Below are 21,070 nucleotides of genomic sequence, written 5' to 3'. Positions count from 1 at the left end.
AGGTCTTCAGATGCAAGAACAGTTCATGTTTCATGGATGCGTGAAAACGGCCTTACTCTTTGCCTTTCTTAGACTGATACCCAGCCATGGCAAGACTTGGCAAGTGAAATCACATGGCAAGTGAAATCACCACAAAAATCTCTTGATGTTAAGCATCACATGTTTTCTATATTTTAGTCAAGCATTTGCCCCATTTTAACAAACATTAAAGGTGTTTCTCTTCCATGTGTCTTTTCTGATGTCTAATGAGATTGCATTTGTAGGTAAAACGTTTTCCACATTCTGAGCAAGAAAATGGCTTCACCCCTGTGTGAGTTCTCTGATGTAAGACTAAACCTTTTCTATAAGCGAAAGATTTCCTACATTGTAGACATGAGAATGGCTTCTCCCCTGTGTGAGTTCTTTGATGCTCTACAAGACTTGATTTGTGCCTAAAACTTTTATCACATTCTGTACATGTATATGGTTTCTCCCCTGTGTGAATTTTTACATGTTCCAAAAGACTTGATTTCTGAGTAAACTTTTCTCACATTCTGAGCACAGAAATGGCCTCTCCGGTATTTCATTTATCAGATGTTCCACTAAACCGGAGTTATGTCTAAAATCTTTACCGCGTTCAGGACATAAATATGGCTTCTCCCCAGTGTGAAGTCTTTGATGTAGGGTAAGAGATGTTTTCTGGCTAAAACATTTTCCACACACTGAACATGAAAATGGCTTCTCCCCTGTGTGACTTCTTACATGATGAACCAAATATGATTTCCGGGTAAAACTTTTTTCACATTCTGAGCATGAAAATGGCTTCTCCCCTGTGTGCGTTCTTAAATGATCAACTAATTTTGATTTACGAGTAAATAGTTTTCCACACTGTAAGCAAGAAACCTGCTTCACCCCTGCATGAGTTCTCTGATGCATACTGAGACTTGCGTTCTGCGTAAAACGTTTCCCACATTCCAAGCATGAAAATGGCCTCTCTCCTGTGTGAACTCTCTCATGTACAGCAAGAAGAGATTGATAAGCAAAACATTTCCCACATTCTGAACATGAGAATGTCTTTATATCTTTGTAAATGCACTTGTGCTTGGAAAGATGAGACTTCTTTTTAAAATGTTGCAAGAGAAGTATGCTGCCTTCCAGGTGCAATGATCAAGGATGTGACCGATAGGATACCAAAGCTCTTCAGCTCCAAGGACGTCCACCCATTTCTTCTGATACATGTTGGCACCAATGACACGGCAAGGAAGGACCTACCGACAATCTGCAAGGACTTTGAAGAGTTGGGGAAGAAAGTAAAGGATCTGGATGCACAGGTAGTTTTTTCTTCTATCCTTCCAGTAGACGGGCATGGCACCAGGAGATGGAACAGGATCCTTGATGCGAACAACTGGCTAAGACGATGGTGCAGACAACAAGGATTCGGATTCCTGGACCACGGTGTGAATTACTTGTACGATGGACTCCTCGCCAGAGACGGACTACACCTCAACAAACCTGGGAAACACACATTCGCCAGAAGACTCGCTACACTCATCAGGAGGGCGTTAAACTAGAAGAAGAGGGGACGGGAAGAAAAACATTAGACTCGAACAAAGAAGACCCAGGAAAACATACTCAGAAGGGAGGTAAGATCATTTCTAAAACAATCCACAGCGAGGAGATTGGAACAAAACAAAATCCTCTAAACTGCATGCTTGCAAATGCCAGAAGCCTGACAAACAAGATGGAAGAACTAGAAGCAGAAATATCTACAGGTAACTTTGACATAGTGGGAATAACCGAGACATGGTTAGATGAAAACTATGACTGGGCAGTTAACTTACAGGGTTACAGTCTGTTTAGAAAGGATCGTAAAAATCGGAGAGGAGGAGGGGTTTGTCTCTATGTAAAGTCTTGTCTAAAGTCCACTTTAAGGGAGGATGATAGCGAAGGGAATGAGGATGTCGAGTCCATATGGGTCGAAATTCATGGAGGGAAAAATGGTAACAAAATTCTCATTGGGGTCTGTTACAAACCCCCAAATATAACAGAAACCATGGAAAGTCTACTTCTAAAGCAGATAGATGAAGCTGCAACCCATAATGAGGTCCTGGTTATGGGGGACTTTAACTACCCGGATATTAACTGGGAAACAGAAACCTGTGAAACCCATAAAGGCAACAGGTTTCTGCTAATAACCAAGAAAAATTATCTTTCACAATTGGTGCAGAATCCAACCAGAGGAGCAGCACTTTTAGACCTAATACTATCTAATAGACCTGACAGAATAACAAATCTGCAGGTGGTCAGGCATCTAGGAAATAGCGACCACAATATTGTACAGTTTCACCTGTCTTTCACTAGGGGGACTTGTCAGGGAGTCACAAAAACACTGAACTTTAGGAAGGCAAAGTTTGACCAGCTTAGAGATGCCCTTAATCTGGTAGACTGGGACAATATCCTCAGAAATAAGAATACAGATATTAAATGGGAAATGTTTAAGAACATCCTAAATAGGCAGTGTAAGCGGTTTATACCTTGTGGGAATAAAAGGACTAGAAATAGGAAAAACCCAATGTGGCTAAACAAAGAAGTAAGACAGGCAATTAACAGTAAAAAGAAAGCATTTGCACTACTAAAGCAGGATGGCACCATTGAAGCTCTAAAAAACTATAGGGAGAAAAATACTTTATCTAAAAAACTAATTAAAGCTGCCAAAAAGGAAACAGAGAAGCACATTGCTAAGGAGAGTAAAACTAATCCCAAACTGTTCTTCAACTATATCAATAGTAAAAGAATAAAAACTGAAAATGTAGGCCCTTTAAAAAATAGTGAGGAAAGAATGGTTGTAGATGACGAGGAAAAAGCTAACATATTAAACACCTTCTTCTCCACGGTATTCACGGTGGAAAATGAAATGCTAGGTGAAATCCCAAGAAACAATGAAAACCCTATATTAAGGGTCACCAATCTAACCCAAGAAGAGGTGCGAAACCGGCTAAATAAGATTAAAATAGATAAATCTCCGGGTCCGGATGGCATACACCCACGAGTACTAAGAGAACTAAGTAATGTAATAGATAAACCATTATTTCTTATTTTTAGGGACTCTATAGCGACGGGGTCTGTTCCGCAGGACTGGCGCATAGCAAATGTGGTGCCAATATTCAAAAAGGGCTCTAAAAGTGAACCTGGAAATTATAGGCCAGTAAGTCTAACCTCTATTGTTGGTAAAATATTTGAAGGGTTTCTGAGGGATGTTATTCTGGATTATCTCAATGAGAATAACTGTTTAACTCCATATCAGCATGGGTTTATGAGAAATCGCTCCTGTCAAACCAATCTAATCAGTTTTTATGAAGAGGTAAGCTATAGGCTGGACCACGGTGAGTCATTGGACGTGGTATACCTCGATTTTTCCAAAGCGTTTGATACCGTGCCGCACAAGAGGTTGGTACACAAAATGAGAATGCTTGGTCTGGGGGAAAATGTGTGTAAATGGGTTAGTAACTGGCTTAGTGATAGAAAGCAGAGGGTGGTTATAAATGGTATAGTCTCTAACTGGGTCGCTGTGACCAGTGGGGTACCGCAGGGGTCGGTATTGGGACCTGTTCTCTTCAACATATTCATTAATGATCTGGTAGAAGGTTTACCCAGCAAAATATCAATATTTGCAGATGATACAAAACTATGTAAAGCAGTTAATACAAGAGAAGATAGTATTCTGCTACAGATGGATCTGGATAAGTTGGAAACTTGGGCTGAAAGGTGGCAGATGAGGTTTAACAATGATAAATGTAAGGTTATACACATGGGAAGAAGGAATCAATATCACCATTACACACTGAACGGGAAACCACTGGGTAAATCTGATAGGGAGAAGGACTTGGGGATCCTAGTTAATGATAAACTTACCTGGAGCAGCCAGTGCCAGGCAGCAGCTGCCAAGGCAAACAGGATCATGGGGTGCATTAAAAGAGGTCTGGATACACATGATGAGAGCATTATACTGCCTCTGTACAAATCCCTAGTTAGACCGCACATGGAGTACTGTGTCCAGTTTTGGGCACCGGTGCTCAGGAAGGATATAATGGAACTAGAGAGAGTACAAAGGAGGGCAACAAAATTAATAAAGGGGATGGGAGATCTACAATACCCAGATAGATTAGCGAAATTAGGATTATTTAGTCTAGAAAAAAGACGACTGAGGGGCGATCTAATAACCATGTATAAGTATATAAGGGGACAATACAAATATCTCGCTGAGGATCTGTTTATACCAAGGAAGGTGATGGGCACAAGGGGGCATTCTTTGCGTCTGGAGGAGAGAAGGTTTTTCCACCAATATAGAAGAGGATTCTTTACTGTTAGGGCAGTGAGAATCTGGAATTGCTTGCCTGAGGAGTTGGTGATGGCGAACTCAGTCGAGGGGTTCAAGAGAGGCCTGCATGTCTTCCTGGAGCAGAACAATATTGTATCATACAATTATTAGGTTCTGTAGAAGGACGTAGATCTGGGGATTTATTATGATGGAATATAGGCTGAACTGGATGGACAAATGTCTTTTTTCGGCCTTACTAACTATGTTACTATGTTACTATGTTACTATGTCCACATTCAGAACATGCAAAAGATTTATCCAGTCCATGTTCAGTTCCTTTTTTGTCAATCGGTGATTCCTTATCTTCCACTTCATCGCGGAGAGGTAAAAGGACATTTATTTGTGAATCTTTCCTACTGTCTTCATCTGAAAATAGAAAACAATTCCATAAATTATTTCACACTTTACTAATTTCTATATGAAACATCCAGAAAGGGAACAAAGCATGTATCAGTGATCAACAAATCAAGATGCTTTTCTTTTTTTTTAATTACACACAAAAGTATCAAATAAACCAGTAGTCACTGAAATCTAATCAAATTTGCATCTATACATACAGTCATGGCCAAAAGTATTGACACCCCTGCAATTCTGTCAGATAATACTGTTTCTTCTTGAAAATGATTGCAAACACAAATTATTTGGTATTATTATCTTCATTTAATTTATCTTAAATGAAAAAAACACAAAAAGAATTGTCCTAAAGCCAAATTGGATATAATTCCACACCATATAGTAAAATATGAAAAAGTCTTGCACTCAACTTAAGTATTTATATTTGTAGATTTATTTGGTACTAGAGGTAGCACTGGAAACGTTTCAGCCCAACCGGACTTTCAACAGTCACTACATCATTAAAGAAACAAAAAAACAATGTGGTATATAAAGAACAAAACATAAATAGAACAAAAGTATATACAGAATTTCACAAAATCTCATTAGAGCCAAAGTTGTAGATTTTACATCTTAATGCTGGTACCGCAGTGAAATCATACATAATACCCTCGCTAAGTGTGTTATGTGGAATATAGGTATTCTAGGTGTAAAGTTAACACACGTACCGTGCTGTGCCAACTAGTGTGTGGCGATAGTTCCTATATTCGGATGCAGACAATGCGTGGTGCCTAGGGTGGCATAAGGAGGAAGTAAGGATTTTTAACCATACGTAAGGATATGTGATAGGTCTGGTATGAGAGAGGTAGTACTTACAGGTAGTAACCGCCTGATATAGGAGTGGGGTAGTCAATGAGAGGAGTATACGTAAACTGTGGAGTAATGGTAAGAAAGGGGGGGGGGCGGGGGAAAGGGAAGAAGGGGTGGGGGTAAGTTTAAATAAAGATTAACCTATGCCGGTAGGTTCCTATATTGATAAACCCCTATATTAATATAACCCCCTTACTTTTTGTAAATACCTCAGAGAAATGTATATTAGGCTCGAGGTAGTGACCTCTGACTGCCAGAAGTGGGACAGGGGCTGCAGAAAATAGAAAATAAAAATGTGTGTCAGCGCACAGAACAAGATGCTCATCTGATACTGTGCCTTGGGTATGGACCTTTTAGTTGATGGAGGATGAAGACTTTGAAAATGTAAAAGACTGTTACAGTCTGTGCTTTTAGAATAAAAATCTACTTTACTAAGTTCATAGTAAAGGTAATGCCAGGCCGGTAGAAACACTCCACGCCTTCCTGTCATTCCTGAACACCTCCTGGCCTGGCATTACCTTTACTATGAACTTTGACTTCTGGAGCATGAACTTTCTCGATACGCTGGTAATTAAGGACCCTGGTGGTCTATTGAGCACAGATCTTTACTCTAAAAGCACAGACCGTAACAGTCTTTTACATTTTCAAAGTCTTCATCCTCCATCAACTAAAAGGTCCAGATGATGTGTACTTGTATGGTTATTTGTATGATGCCACTATTCACTACAGACACGTCACTCCTTTTGATCTTAGTCATCTACAGCACTCTTACAACATGTGTCACATTTTGGATCCATCGGAACACATCACAGTGGCACGCACTCCACTCACACCTTTCTTGCGCAGTGAACATATAGGACCCCTTTAGGGTATCTCTGCTTATCATCTCTCTATACACTTAGTCCGCAGATCATATGCTCTTCATCCCATATCCCTCATCCTTGTCCGCATTTCAGATAGTCTCCATCCCTTTCCCCTCCCACGTACTATTACACCCAGTCCCATAGATAGTACTTCCCCTCCTACCCCGCCTCCTTGTCCCTCCCATCCTCGGCTCCTGTACGGAGTTTCTACATTTCATTATGAAACACATTCATTCCCTTCCTCTCTACCCTGTAACCGCGTTACATAGTCAGCCAGATGCACTGCATTATACTTCGTGCTCCTTTTATATCAGCGCTACCACCATGGAACGCATAACACCATCGTGACCCGCACGGCCATGTACTTCCGGTACGGCTGTATGCTATTACGTCATATCCGGTCGCGGCAATCCACCATAGCGCAGACCCCGGGGATATAGGCACGCCGCAGGTACACTCTCTTCAGACTAGCGGTGGACTCCGTGTCTGAGAGGACATCACACACAGCACAGCGGCTTCCCTCCAGGTAATAGATTACCCGTCTGCAAAACGGACAGATGAGCATCTTGTTCTGTGCGCTGACACACATTTTTATTTTCTATTTTCTGCAGCCCCTGTCCCACTTCTGGCAGTCAGAGGTCACTACCTCAAGCCTAATATACATTTCTCTGAGGTATTTACAAAAAGTAAGGGGGTTATATTAATATAGGGGTTTATCAATATAGGAACCTACCGGCATAGGTTAATCTTTATTTAAACTTACCCCCACCCCCTTCTTCCCTTTCCCCCGCCCCCACCCCCTTTCTTACCATTACTCCACAGTTTACGTATACTCCTCTCATTGACTACCCCACTCCTATATCAGGCGGTTACTACCTGTAAGTACTACCTCTCTCATACCAGACCTATCACATATCCTTACGTATGGTTAAAAATCCTTACTTCCTCCTTATGCCACCCTAGGCACCACGCATTGTCTGCATCCGAATATAGGAACTATCGCCACACACTAGTTGGCACAGCACGGTACGTGTGTTAACTTTACACCTAGAATACCTATATTCCACATAACACACTTAGGCTACGTTCAGACTAGCGTTGTGCGCCGCTGCGTCGGCGACGCAACGCACAACGCACGCAAAAACGCGGCAAAACGCACGCAAAAACGCTGCGTTTTGTGACGCGTGCGTCGTTTTTTGCCGAAAATCGGATGCAAGAAAAATGCAACTTGTTGCGTTTTCTTGGTCCGACGCTTGCGGCAAAAAAGACGCATGCGTCGCAAAACGCAACAAACAAAAACGCATGTGTCCCCCATGTTAAACATAGGGGCGCATGACGCGTGCGTCGCCGCTGCGTCGCCCGACGCTAACCCGACGCACACTAGCACAACGCTAGTCTGAACGTAGCCTTTTAGCGAGGGTATTATGTATGATTTCACTGCGGTACCAGCATTAAGATGTAAAATCTACAACTTTGGCTCTAATGAGATTTTGTGAAATTCTGTATATACTTTTGTTCTATTTATGTTTTGTTCTTTTTATACCACATTGTTTTTTTGTTTCTTTAATGATGTAGTGACTGATGAAAGTCCGGTTGGGCTGAAACGTTTCCAGTGCTACCTCTAGTACCAAATAAATCTACAAATATAAATACTTAAGTTGAGTGCGAGACTTTTTCATATTTTACTATACGGTTTGGGTACCTAGTCTCTGCACCAGAATATAGCAGTGCACACGGTGTTTGTTCTCATAATTCCACACCAAACATAAAAAAGGGGGTAGACAAAAGTATTGACACCGTTCGAAAAATCTTGTGATGCTTCTGTAATTAGTGTAATTAACAGCACCTGTAACTTACCTGTGGCACCTAACAGGTGTTGGCAATAACTAAATCACACTTGCAGCCAGTTGACATGGATTAAAGTTGACTCAACCTCTGTCCTGTGTCCTTGTGTGTACCACATTGAGCATGGGGAAAAGAAAGAAGACCAAAGAACTGTCTGAGGACTTGAGAAACCAAATTGTGAGGAAGCATGAGCAATCTCAAGGCTACAAGTCCATCTCCAAAGACCTGAATGTTCCTGTGTCTACCGTGCGCAGTGTCATCAAGAAGTGTAAAGCCCATGGCCCTGTGGCTAACCTCCCTAGATGTGGATGGAAAAGAAAAACTGACAAGAGATTTCAACGCAAGATTGTGCGGATGTTGGATAAACAACCCCGACTAACATCCAAACAAGTTCCAGCTGCCCTGCAGTCCGAGGGTAATAATAATAATAATAATAATTTTTATTTATATAGCGCCAACATATTCCGCAGCGCTTTACAAATTATAGAGGGGACTTGTACATACAATAGACATTACAGCATAACAGAAATACAGTTCAAAACAGATACCAAGAGGAGTGAGGGCCCTGCTCGTAAGCTTACAAACTATGAGGAAAAGGGGACAACAGTGTCAACCCGTACTATCTGTCAGCATCTGAATGAAAAGGGGCTGTATGGTAGGAGACCCAGGAAGACCCCACTTCTTACCCCGAGACATAAAAAAGCCAGACTGGAGTTTGCCAAAACTTACCTGCAAAGGCCTAAAACGTTTTGGTACAATGTTCTCTGGTCAGATGAGACAAAAGTAGAGCTTTTTGGGCAAAGGCATCAACATAGAGTTTACAGGAGAAAAAAAGAAGCATTCAAAGAAAAGAACACGGTCCCTACAGTCAAACATGGCGGAGGTTCCCTGATGTTTTGGGGTTGCTTTGCTGCCTCTGGCACTGGACTGCTTGACCGTGTGCATTGCATTATGAAGTCTGAAGACTACCAACAAATTTTGCAGCATAATGTAGGGCCCAGTATGAAAAAGCTGGGTCTCCCTCAGAGGTCATGGGTCTTCCAGCAGGACAATGACCCAAAACACACTTCAAAAAGCACTAGAAAATGGTTTGAGATAAAGCACTGTAGACTTCTAAGGTGGCCAGCAATGAGTCCAGACCTGAATCCCATAGAACACCTGTGGAGAGATCTAAAAATGGCAGTTTGGAGTAGGCACCTTCAAATATCAGGGACCTGGAGCAGTTTGCCCAAGAAGAATGGTCTAAAATTCCAGCAGAGCATTGTAAGAAACTCATTGATGGTTACCGGAAGCGGTTGGTCGCAGTTATTTTGGCTAAAGGTTGTGCAACCAAGTATTAGGCTGAGGGTGCCAATACTTTTGTCTGGCCCATTTTTGGAGTTTTGTGTGAAATGATCAATGTTTTGCATTTTGCTTCATTCTCTTTTGTGTTTTTTCATTTAAGACAAATTAAAAGAAGATAATAATACCAAAGAGTTTGTGTTTGCAATCATTATCAGGAAGAAACTGAGTATTATCTGACAGAATTGCAGGGGTGTGAATACTTTTAGCCATGACTGTACCTAAACAAACATTCTGAAATCAATTTTATTTACCTCTAAGAAGTTGTCCACTACTTGGACAACTTCTTCTCATACCCCACGCTTGGCCCCCCTAAAATAATCCTTATACTCACCTCCTGTGCTGGCGCCGCTCCAATGGTACCAGCACTCACTCTCCCATGCTGTTGTTGTGACATGTGACGCCGGCGTCCAATCAGTGCTCGCATCACTGTCCCCGCCTCCTGTCGAATTGAGCAGGAAAAGGAAGTCCGAGATCAGCTGCAGCCCAGACTTCCTCTTCACGTTTGAATTTGTCCAAAGGCGGGTTCAGTAATGCCAGCGCTGATTTGGCGCCAGCGTCACGTTACAACACCGCACGAGAGCCCAGGGGAGAGTAAGTGCTGACACTTCGGGAACATTGCCGACACAATAGGCGAGTACAAGCCTTATTTTATGGTGGCCAAACATTTTGATCAAGAAGCGGGTTGTCCTGGTAGTGCATAACCTCTTTATTTTCTAACAAAAACATCTGCGAAGATGTGGAGCCCGAGCAAAAGTCTATGAAGTAATTACCCTTAAGAGCCACATGGACTTAGGCCATCTTCATGAGAAAATGAGCAGCATGCTCATTTTATGTGCCACAGTATCCAATGCCCATGATAAATCCAGATACACAACATTGACAGTTTTACCCCAAGCTAATCTGGCACATACCTCGTCCCTGAAAAGAAATCTGAAACTTTTGATGTGTTAGCTATTGTAAAACAATGACTCCCTGCATTCTCTGGCTGTCACGCAGCTGTCCAGGCAAGTTGGGAGTTGTAGTTTGACAGCAGCTGTAGTGCAGAAAGTTGCTGATCATAGAAGCTAACCAGATTAGTTTTGATCACAGTTGAGCCTAAGCGGACACTGGGTGAGAAGGTTATCATCAGCGACTATCAAGGAGAACGTCTTGCACACCACACATTTCCCCAATGATGTATGGAAAGTTGCAGGGCCTGTAGTTTTTTCATCTCACTTTTTGTCTCCCTATTTATTATGGGTCAGTTTTGAACAGATCTTGGTATAATATAATGCTTAAATATTACAGAATCTGTTTGTCACGGGGTCCTTCTCCGATACCACACAATCAACAGAGCGAGGGAAGTGTGAACAATCCCAAGACCTTTATTATAGGCAAAACTAAAAGGTCCATAAACAATCCACCACACTGAGGATACAATAGTCCAGAACAGAAATGCAGTTCAGTAACAGGATAAAATGTCCAAGGAGATGAGAGTCCAATAATCCAGCAGAGGATAAAAAATCCATATGCTTCCCTTTCTCTCTGATGTGCTGTGTTCACACCATCCTCACCACATGAGAACTGACTTCCAAGCTCCAGTCCTCCCCAGCCCCCTCCTTATGTCCAGGGGTAGTCAGTCAGATAGGTTGGGGTGGTTTTCAGGCCTCCCGGACCTGACAAAGGTGCTTCAGGGATTAAGACACTAAAGGGGGTCATCAAGAGACATAGATACTGTCAGGCTGCAGCAGTAAGTGAGCTAATTCAATTATCAGCCTTTTGGAAGGTAATTGAGACGCTAGACAATATGGGGAATACACGGAATGATACAGGGCAACAAGAGAACACTATGAAACTCGGTAAAATATACATATACACAAAATGATACCCACATAACATAACATAACATAGTTAGTAAGGCCGAAAAAAGACATTTGTCCATCCAGTTCAGCCTATATCACACTGTTATTCTAATTAAAGGCTCTATTCACCTCCTAAACCAATATTTATTGCTATAATACATCTGTACGGAATGAATAAAGCAACTTTGAAAACAGGCTTAAAAAAAATCATATTTTGTATCTACTGCTTCCATGCTGTATTTTTTAGTTGCATTAGTGAAAAATGTAGCTGTAAAGATTTATGCATGCATTCATTCTTGCAAAAGTCATCGATGAAAGACTAGTGGGGTCAATAGCTGAAAACCTGTCGACCTTGTGTGGGTTCCTCCTGCAATGGTGTTGAACATATACAGTCAAATTTCCGTCAAGACTGTAATGAGAATAGCTTGTTCAAGAAACACATCCAGCACAAAAAGATCTTGTGGACATAAACAACCAGTCAAGAAAGAGGTTGGAGGAAGATGTCAAGAATCTAACAAATAGTGAGAAGCAGCTGACAAGTAGAGAAAATTGCAGCTAAATTCTGCTCGTGCTCCACCTTGTTTGAACGCAGAACATGTCCTTTCTTAGCACAAAGTCTCAGTGAAGTCAAGCAAAACAGAAACACAGCACTCCAGAGGGAAAAGGACTTAAAACACCGTATTACCGAGCAATGGAATAATATCACCTGGTCAGATGAATCCAGAGTTCTGATGTGCTCTACTGATGGTAAAACATCAGTAGCAAGCAGTGTAAAGCTATGAACCCTTCTTCAGATGTCAACAGTGCAAGCTGGTAAAGTTGGAGTTTGAGTGTATGGAATGTTTTCTTGGCACTACCTGGCTCCTCCGATACCTGTGGATAAGCCCTTCCTACCAGCTTGATGGTGTTGGAAATGTGTACTTAGCACACCTTGGCTCCTCTGATACTTGTGGACAGTTGAACCCTTTCTCGCAGGCTGATGGTGTCGGGAATGTTTTCTAGGCACACCCTGGCTCCTCTGATACGTGCAGATGGATAAGCTCTTCCTGCTAGCCTGATGGTGTCGGGAACGTTTTCCTGGCATACCCTGGCTCCTCTGATACCTGTGGATGGATGAGCCCTTCCTGCCAGTCTGATGGTGTCAGGAACGTTTTCCTGGCACACCCTGGCTGCTCTGATACCTGTGGATGGATGAGCCCTTCCTGCCAGCCTGATGGTGTCGGGAATGTTTTCCTGGCACACCCTGGCTCCTCTGATACGTGCAGATGGATAAGCTCTTCCTGCTAGCCTGATGGTGTCGGGAACGTTTTCCTGGCATACCCTGGCTCCTCTGATACCTGTGGATGGATGAGCCCTTCCTGCCAGTCTGATGGTGTCAGGAACGTTTTCCTGGCACACCCTGGCTCCTCTGATACCTGTGGATGGATGAGCCCTTCCTGCCATCCTGATGGTGTCGGGAACATTTTCCTGGCATACCCTGGCTCCTCTGATACGTGCAGATGGATAAGCTCTTCCTGCTAGCCTGATGGTGTTGGGAACATTTTCCTGGCATACCCTGGCTCCTCTGATACCTGTGGATGGATGAGCCCTTCCTGCCAGTCTGATGGTGTCAGGAACGTTTTCCTGGCACACCCTGGCTCCTCTGATACGTGCAGATGGATAAGCTCTTCCTGCTAGCCTGATGGTGTTGGAAATGTGTACTTAGCACACCTTGGCTCCTCTGATACTTGTGGACAGTTGAACCATTTCTCGCAGGCTGATGGTGTCGGGAACGTTTTCCTGGCATACCCTGGCTCCTCTGATACCTGTGGATGGATGAGCCCTTCCTGCCAGCCTAATGGTGTCGGGAACGTTTTCCTGGCACACCCTGGCTCCTCTGATACGTGCAGATGGATAAGCTCTTCCTGCTAGCCTGATGGTGTCGGGAACGTTTTCCTGGAATACCCTGGCTCCTCTGATACCTGTGGATGGATGAGCCCTTCCTGCCAGTCTGATGGTGTCAGGAACGTTTTCCTGGCATACCCTGGCTCCTCTGATACCTGTGGATGGATGAGCCCTTCCTGCCAACCTGATGGTGTCGGGAACATTTTCTTGGCATACCCTGGCTCCTCTGATACGTGCAGATAGATAAGCTCTTCCTGCTAGCCTGATGGTGTCGGGAACGTTTTCCTGGCATACCCTGGCTCCTCTGATACGTGCAGATGGATAAGCTCTTCCTGCAAGCCTGATGGTGTTGGGAATGTTTTCCTGGCATACCCTGGCTCCTCTGATACCTGTGGATGAATGAGCCCATCCTGCTAGCCTGATGGTGTTGGGAATGTTTTCCTGGCACTCCCTGGCTCCTCTGATACCTGTGGATGAATGAGCCCATCCTGCTAGCCTGATGGTGTTGGGAATGTTTTCCTGGCACACCCTGGCTCCTCTGATACCTGTGGATGAATGAGCCCATCCTGCCAACCTGATGAAGTTGCAGTAATGATGTCGGGATTGTCTTCTTCAAAGTAGGAAGGATATAGATGAAAACCCCACAACAAGGAATACCCTCACAACTATAATCAGAATAGTTGACTATATAACAATGCAAAAAGTTGGGGAATATTTATTTATTGGTAAGAATAAAAAGGAAGGTAGCTGGCAGCATTCAAATATTGGACAATTGCAAAGGGCACATAGGCACTGAAAGGACGCACCATCAAAAAAAGTTCCAATGAGTCCACTTGGAAAAAATTCAAAAGCAGAATGAGACAGTATCCAATTCAGGTGAAAAAAAAACTTCAAGGTTACATTTATTCTGCCATAGATGCAACATTTGGACCAGCCTTACGTCTATTTCATGCTTCATCGTTGCTGGTCGAAACATCACATCTAGGGCAGAGTAAATGGAACTTTGAAGTTTTTTTCCACCTGAATTGGACATTGTCTCTTTCTCCTTTACTAACAAGGTATCAATGAATGCAATGCATTTTGGAGGCTCTTGGACTGCTGCATCAAGACACCTATATCACAGTATTTCACTTTAAATACTAACAAAAGGGCATCGGTATCGACCAAAATATTCGAACAACATATACAGTATACCAAGATATAAAATAAAACTATATAATTATAGATCAAAAAAACATTGTAAAGTGCTTAAATGTGTGAAACGTGTCACCATAGAGGTGGAACACTAACCAGGATGATTCAATGACCCAGCTTAGGAGACATGAGGTTTCCAATAAAGAGGCAGTCTTGTGCATTAACTGATTTTAAGGGCGAGTCGCCAACCCAGCTCCCGTCTGCACAGAACTAAACTGAAGACCAGTGGAGAAGGGAACGATAGGAAGAAACACGAGAGACTCGTTATACTAGGAGACACGACGCCTGCAGCATGTGTAATGAGAGATTAGACAATGAGAGGCGACTCTGTGCATGCGTGGAGCCCATCCTGCCATGTGACGGGAACGATAGGTGTAGGAATGAATGACAATGTGCTGCTGTAACAGATGAGAGAAAAAACAAAGTGCGATTAATATGAATGACCAGCTCCTTGATCAAGCTGTATATGTGGGTGGTAGAGGAGTGTTTGAGATGGAGAGGATGTATATACAGTGGGTACGGAAAGTATTCAGACCCATTTAAATTTCTCACTCTATGTTTCATTGCAACCATTTGGTAAATTCTAAAAAGTTCATTTTTTCTCATTAATGTTCACTCTGCACCCCATCTTGACTGAAAAAAAAAAACAGAAATGTAGAAATTTTTGCAAATTTATAAAAAAAAAAAAATCAAAATATCACATGGTTATAAGAATAAGTATTCATACCCTTTGCTCAGTATTAAGGAGAAGCCCTTTTTGAGATAGTACAGCCATGAGTCTTCTTGGGAATGATGCAACAAGTTTTTCACCCCTGGATTTGGGGATCCTCGGCCATTCTTCCTTGCAGATCCTCTCCAGTTCCGTCAGGTTGGATGGTGAACGTTGGTGGACGCCATTTTCAGGTCTCTCCAGAGATGCTCCATTGGGTTTAGGTCAGGGCTCTGGCTGGGCCGGTCAGGAATGGTCACAGAGTTGTTCTGAAGCAGCTCCTTTGTTATTTTAGCTGTGTGCTTAGGGTCATTGTCTTGTTGGAAGGTGAACCTTCAGCCAAGTCTGAGGTCCAGAGCACTCTGGAAGAGGTTTTCATCCAGGATATCTCTGTACTTGGCCGCATTCATGTTTCCTTCAATGACAACCAGTCGTCCTGCCCTGCAGCTGAAAAACACCCCCATAGCATGATGCTGCCACCACGTTTCACTGTTGGGATTGTATTGGGCAGGTGATGAGCAGTGCTTGGTTTTCTCCACACATACCGCTTAGAATTATTACCAAAAAGGTCTATCTTCATCTCATCAGTCCAGAGAATCTTATTTCTCGCAGTCTGGAAGTCCTTCATGTGTTTTTTTAGCAAACTATGTGGCTTTCATATGTCTTGTACTAAGGAGAGGCTTCCGTCGGGCCACTCTGCCATAAAGGCCTGACTGATGGAGGCTGCAGTGATAGTTGACTTTCTGGAACTTTCTCCCATCTCCCTACTGCATCTCTGGAGCTCAGCCGCAGTGATCTTGGGGTTCTTCTTTACCTCTCTCACCAAGGCTCTTCTCCCACGATTGCTCAGTTTGGCTGGACGGCCAGGTCTAGGAAGACTTATGGTGGTCCCAAACTTCTTCCATTTAAGGATTATGGAGGCCACTGTGCTCTTAGGAACCTTGAGTACTGCAGAAATTCTGTTGTAACCTTGGCCAGATCTGCGCCTTGCCACAACTCTGTCTCAGAGCTCCTTGGCCAGTTCCTTTGACCTTACGATTCTCATTTGGTCTGACATGCACTGTGAAGTCTTATATAGACAGGTGTGCGCCTTTCCAAATCAAGTCCTATCAGTTTAGTTACACACAGCTGGGCTCCAATGAAGGAGTAGAACCATCTCAAGGAGGATCACAAGGAAATGGACAGAATGTGACTAGTGATGAGCGAATATACTCGGTACTCGAGATTTCCTAAGCACGCTCGGGTGTCCTCCGAGTATTTGTAAGGGCTCGGAGATTTAGTTTTCAGCGCCGTCGCTGAATGATTTATATCTGTTAGCCAGCATAAGTACATGTGGGGGTTGCTTGGTTGCTAGGGAATCCCCACATGTAATCAAGCTGGCTAACAGAAGTAAATCATTCAGCTGTGGGGCTGAAAACTAAATCTCCGAGCCCTTACAAATACTCGGAGGACACCCGAGCGTGCTCGGGAAATCTTGAGTACCGAGTATATTCGCTCATCACTACATGTGACTTGCATATGAGTAACATAGTAACATAGTTATTAAGGTTGAAGGAAGACTATAAGTCCATCTAGTCCAACCCATAGCCTAACCTAACATGCCCTAACATGTTGATCCAGAGGAAGGCAAAAAAACCCATGTGGCAAATAATAAGCTCCACTTTGGGGAAAAAAATTCCCTCCCGACTCCACATACGCCAATCAGACTAGTTCCCTGGATCAACGCCCTATCAGGGAATCTAGTATATATAACCTGTAACATTATACTTTTCCAGAAATGTATCCAGTCCCCTCTTAAATATAAGTAATGAATCACTCATTACAACATCATACGGTAGAGAGTTCCATAGTCTCACTGCTCTTACAGTAAAGAATCCGCGTCTGTTATTATGCCTAAACCTTCTTTCCTCCAGACGCAGAGGATGCCCCCTTGTCCCTGTCTCAGGTCTATGATTAAAAAGATCATCAGAAAGGTCTTTGTACTGTCCCCTCATATATTTATACATTAAAATAAGATCCCCCCTTAGTCTTAGTTTTTCCAAACTAAATAGCCCCAAGTGTAATAACCTATCTTGGTATTGCAGACCCCCCAGTCCTCTAATAACCTTGGTCGCTCTTCTCTGCACCCGCTCTAGTTCAGCTATGTCTTTTTTATACACCGGAGACCAGAACTGTGCACAGTATTCTAAGTGTAAGAGGTAAAATTACGTTCTCCTCATGAGCATCTATGCCTCTTTTAATGCATCCCATTATTTTATTTGCCTTTGTAGCGGCTGCCTGACACTGGCCACTAAGGCTGGTTTCACATTTGCGTTTCAAAACGCATGCGTTTTAAAAAAAACAACGCATGGTGTAAAAACGCATGTAAACGCATGCAAACCCTTTTTTTTTTTTTGACGCATGCGTTTTTGCATGTGGTGAAAAAAACGCGGCGTTTTGACGCGTTTACATGCGTTTTTTCATGCGTTTGCATTTTTTAAACGCATGCTGAGAAATGTGTGACAGCTGCCAATCATCAAAATAAAGTAAAAAACCCACTATAAACAGAAATAGTTAGGGTTAGGGGTAGGGATCATAACCCTAACCCTAAAGGGATCCTAACCCTAACCCTACCCCTAACCTTAAGCCTAAAGTGATCCTAACCCTAAAGGGATTAGGGTTAGGATCCCTTTAGGGTTAGGGGTAGGGTTAGGATCCCTTTAGGGTTAGGGATAGGGTTAGGGATAGGGTTAGGATCCCTTGAGGGTTAGGGTTAGGATCCCTTTATCACCTTTATGGTGGGGGGTGGCATATCAGTGTGTTTTCTGTTTTTTTTTAATAAAAACGCATGCGTTTTTAACGCAAACAAATGCAAGTGGTTAAAAACGCATGCGTTTACATAGACATCAATAGGTTTTTTGCCGCGAAAAAACGCATGCGTTTTTTTGCGGCAAAAAAAACGCCGCAAAAATTACTACATGTTGCATTTCTGCAAATGAACGCATGCGTTCATAAACGCGACCAAATGCGTATACAAAACACGCATGCGTTTTTAATGTTAAAGATAGGGAAAAAACGCATGCGTTTTTTTGCGGTAAAAACGTTGCAGATGAAAACGCAAGTGTGAAACCAGCCTAAATGCGAGTTTGTCATCCACCCATACTCCCAGGTCTTTTTCATTGACGGTTTTGCCCAGAGTTTTAGAATTAAGCGCATAGTTATACATTTTATTACTTCTACCCAAGTGCATGACCTTACATGTATTCCCATTAAAGCTCATTTGCCATTTATCAGCCCAAGCTTCTAGTTTACATAAATCATCCTGTAAAATTGTCCTCCTCTGTATTGATTACCCTGCAGAGTTTAGTGTCATCTGTAAATATTGAAATTCTGCTCTGAATGCCCCCTACAAGGTCATTAATATGTTAAAAAGAAGAGGACCCAATACTGACCCATGTGGTACCCCACTGCTAAACGCGACCCAGTCTGAGTGTGCTCCATTAATAACCACCCTTTGTTTCCTATCCCTGAGCCAGCTCTTAACCCACTTACACATATTTATCCTATCATTATTCTCATTTTATGTATCAACCTTTTGTGTGGCACCGTATCAAAAGCTTTTGAAAAGTCCATATACACTACGTCAGTGGTCCCCAACTCCAGGCCTCGAGGGCCGCCAACAGTGCAGGTTTTCAGGATTTCCTTAGTATTGCACAGGGGTTGGAATCATCACCTGTGCAGATGATCACATTACCACCGATGCAATACTAAAGAAATCCTGAAAACCTGCACTGTTGGCGGCCCTCGAGGCCTGGAGTTGGGGACCCCTGCACTACGTCCACTGGGTTCCCTTGGTCCAGTCCGGAACTTACCTCTTCATAGAAGCTCATCAGATTAGTCTGACATGAACGGTCCCTAGTAAACCCGTGCTGATACTGGGTCATGAGGTTATTCCTCTTCAGATACTCCAGTATAGCATCCCTTAGGCTGTGAGCACACGTTGCGTTTTTTTCGCGGTTTTTCCCGATAAAAACGCTATAAAACCGCAAAAAAAACCGCATACAATAAGCATCCCATCATTTAGAATGAATTCTGCATGTTTTGTGCACGTGATGCGTTTTTTTCCGTGAAAAAAATGCATCGCGGTAAAGACCGCAGCATGTTCATTAATTTTCCGTTTTTTTTTTGCGGATTTCCCACTCCAAAATGCATTGGGAAGTGTCCGGAAAAAAACGCGTCAAAACCGCTGCAAAATCGCGGCAAAAACGCATGCGGTTTTCTTGCGGATTTCTTGCAGAAAATGTCTGGAATTCTCAGGAATTTTCTGCGAGAAATCCTGAACGTGTGCACATAGCCTTAGAATTCCCTCCAGGATTTTACCCACAGTAGAGGTTAAGCTTACTGGCCTATAATTTCCGAGTTCAGTTTTTGTCCTCTTTTTGAATATTGGCACCACATTTGCTATACGCCAGTCCTGTGGTACAGACCCTGTTATTATGGAGTCTTTAAAGATTAAAAATAATGGTCTATCAATGACTGTACTTGATGATACTTGATGTACAATGATGTCGTGATTTTTAGACGCCGCCGCACTTCCTGCTGGGTTAAGCCGGTGACATTTAATGGGAATTTTTATCACTAGTCATTTTGTCTGCCATGGGAGTTTCTTGTGTAAATACTGATGAAAAAAAGTCATTTAGCATATTGGCTTTTTCCTCATCCTCATCCACCATTTCAACCAGACTATTTTTAAGGGGTCCAACACTATCATTTTTTAGTTTCTTACTATTTATATAGTTAAAGAATATTTTGGGATTATTTTTACTCTCTCTGGCAATGAGTCTCTCTGTCTCAATCTTTGCTGCCTTGATTTGCTTTTTACAGAATTTATTTAATTTTCCGTATTTATTTAATGCCTCCTCACTACCTACTTCCTTTAATTCTCTAAATGCTTTCTTTTTGTCCCTTATTGCGCCCCTTACAGCTCTATTTAGCCATATTGGTTTCCTCCTATTTCTAGTATGTTTATTCCCATACGGTATATACTGTGCACAGGTCCTATCCAGGATGCTAATAAATGTCTCCCATTTTCTTTGTGTATTTTTATGTCTCAGGATATCGTCCCAGTTAATTGCACCAAGATCCTCTCTCATCCGTTGGAAATTTGCCCTCCTGAAGTTTAGTGTCCGTGTAACCCCTCTACTATATATCTTATTAAGGTATATAGGGGTCGGTATTGGGACCTGTTCTCTTCAACATATTCATTAATGATCTGGTAGAATGTTTACACAGTAAAATATCGATATTTGCAGATGATACAAAACTATGTAAAGCAGTTAATACAAGAGAAGATAGTATTCTGCTACAGATGGATCTGGATAAGTTGGAAACTTGGGCTGAAAGGTGGCAGATGAGGTTTAACAATGATAAATGTAAGGTTATACACATGGGAAGAAGGAATCAATATCACCATTACACACTGAATGGGAAACCACTGGGTAAATCTGACAGGGAGAAAGACTTGGGGATCCTAGTTAATGATAAACTTACCTGGAGCAGCCAGTGCCAGGCAGCAGCTGCCAAGGCAAACAGGATCATGGGGTGCATTAAAAGAGGTCTGGATACGCATGATGAGAGCATTATACTGCCTCTGTACAAATCCCTAGTTAGACCGCACATGGAGTACTGTGTCCAGTTATGGGCACCGGTGCTCAGGAAGGATATAATGGAACTAGAGAGAGTACAAAGGAGGGCAACAAAATTAATAAAGGGGATGGGAGAACTACAATACCCAGATAGATTAGCGAAATTAGGATTATTTAGTCTAGAAAAAAGACGACTGAGGGGCGAT

General features: G+C 42.6%; 1 pseudogene; it reads right to left on the bottom strand.

The window, feature by feature from the left end:
* Positions 1-205: 205 nt before the first annotated feature.
* The window catches only part of LOC138671806 (oocyte zinc finger protein XlCOF7.1-like), a 74,288-nt pseudogene continuing 53,423 nt past the window's right edge, over positions 206-21,070 (bottom strand).

Source organism: Ranitomeya imitator, chromosome 3 (genome assembly GCF_032444005.1).
Source record: "Ranitomeya imitator isolate aRanImi1 chromosome 3, aRanImi1.pri, whole genome shotgun sequence".
NCBI classification, from domain to species: domain Eukaryota; kingdom Metazoa; phylum Chordata; class Amphibia; order Anura; family Dendrobatidae; genus Ranitomeya; species Ranitomeya imitator.
Note: the sequence above shows the minus strand (reverse complement) of the source record. Positions and strands in the feature narration are given on the sequence as shown.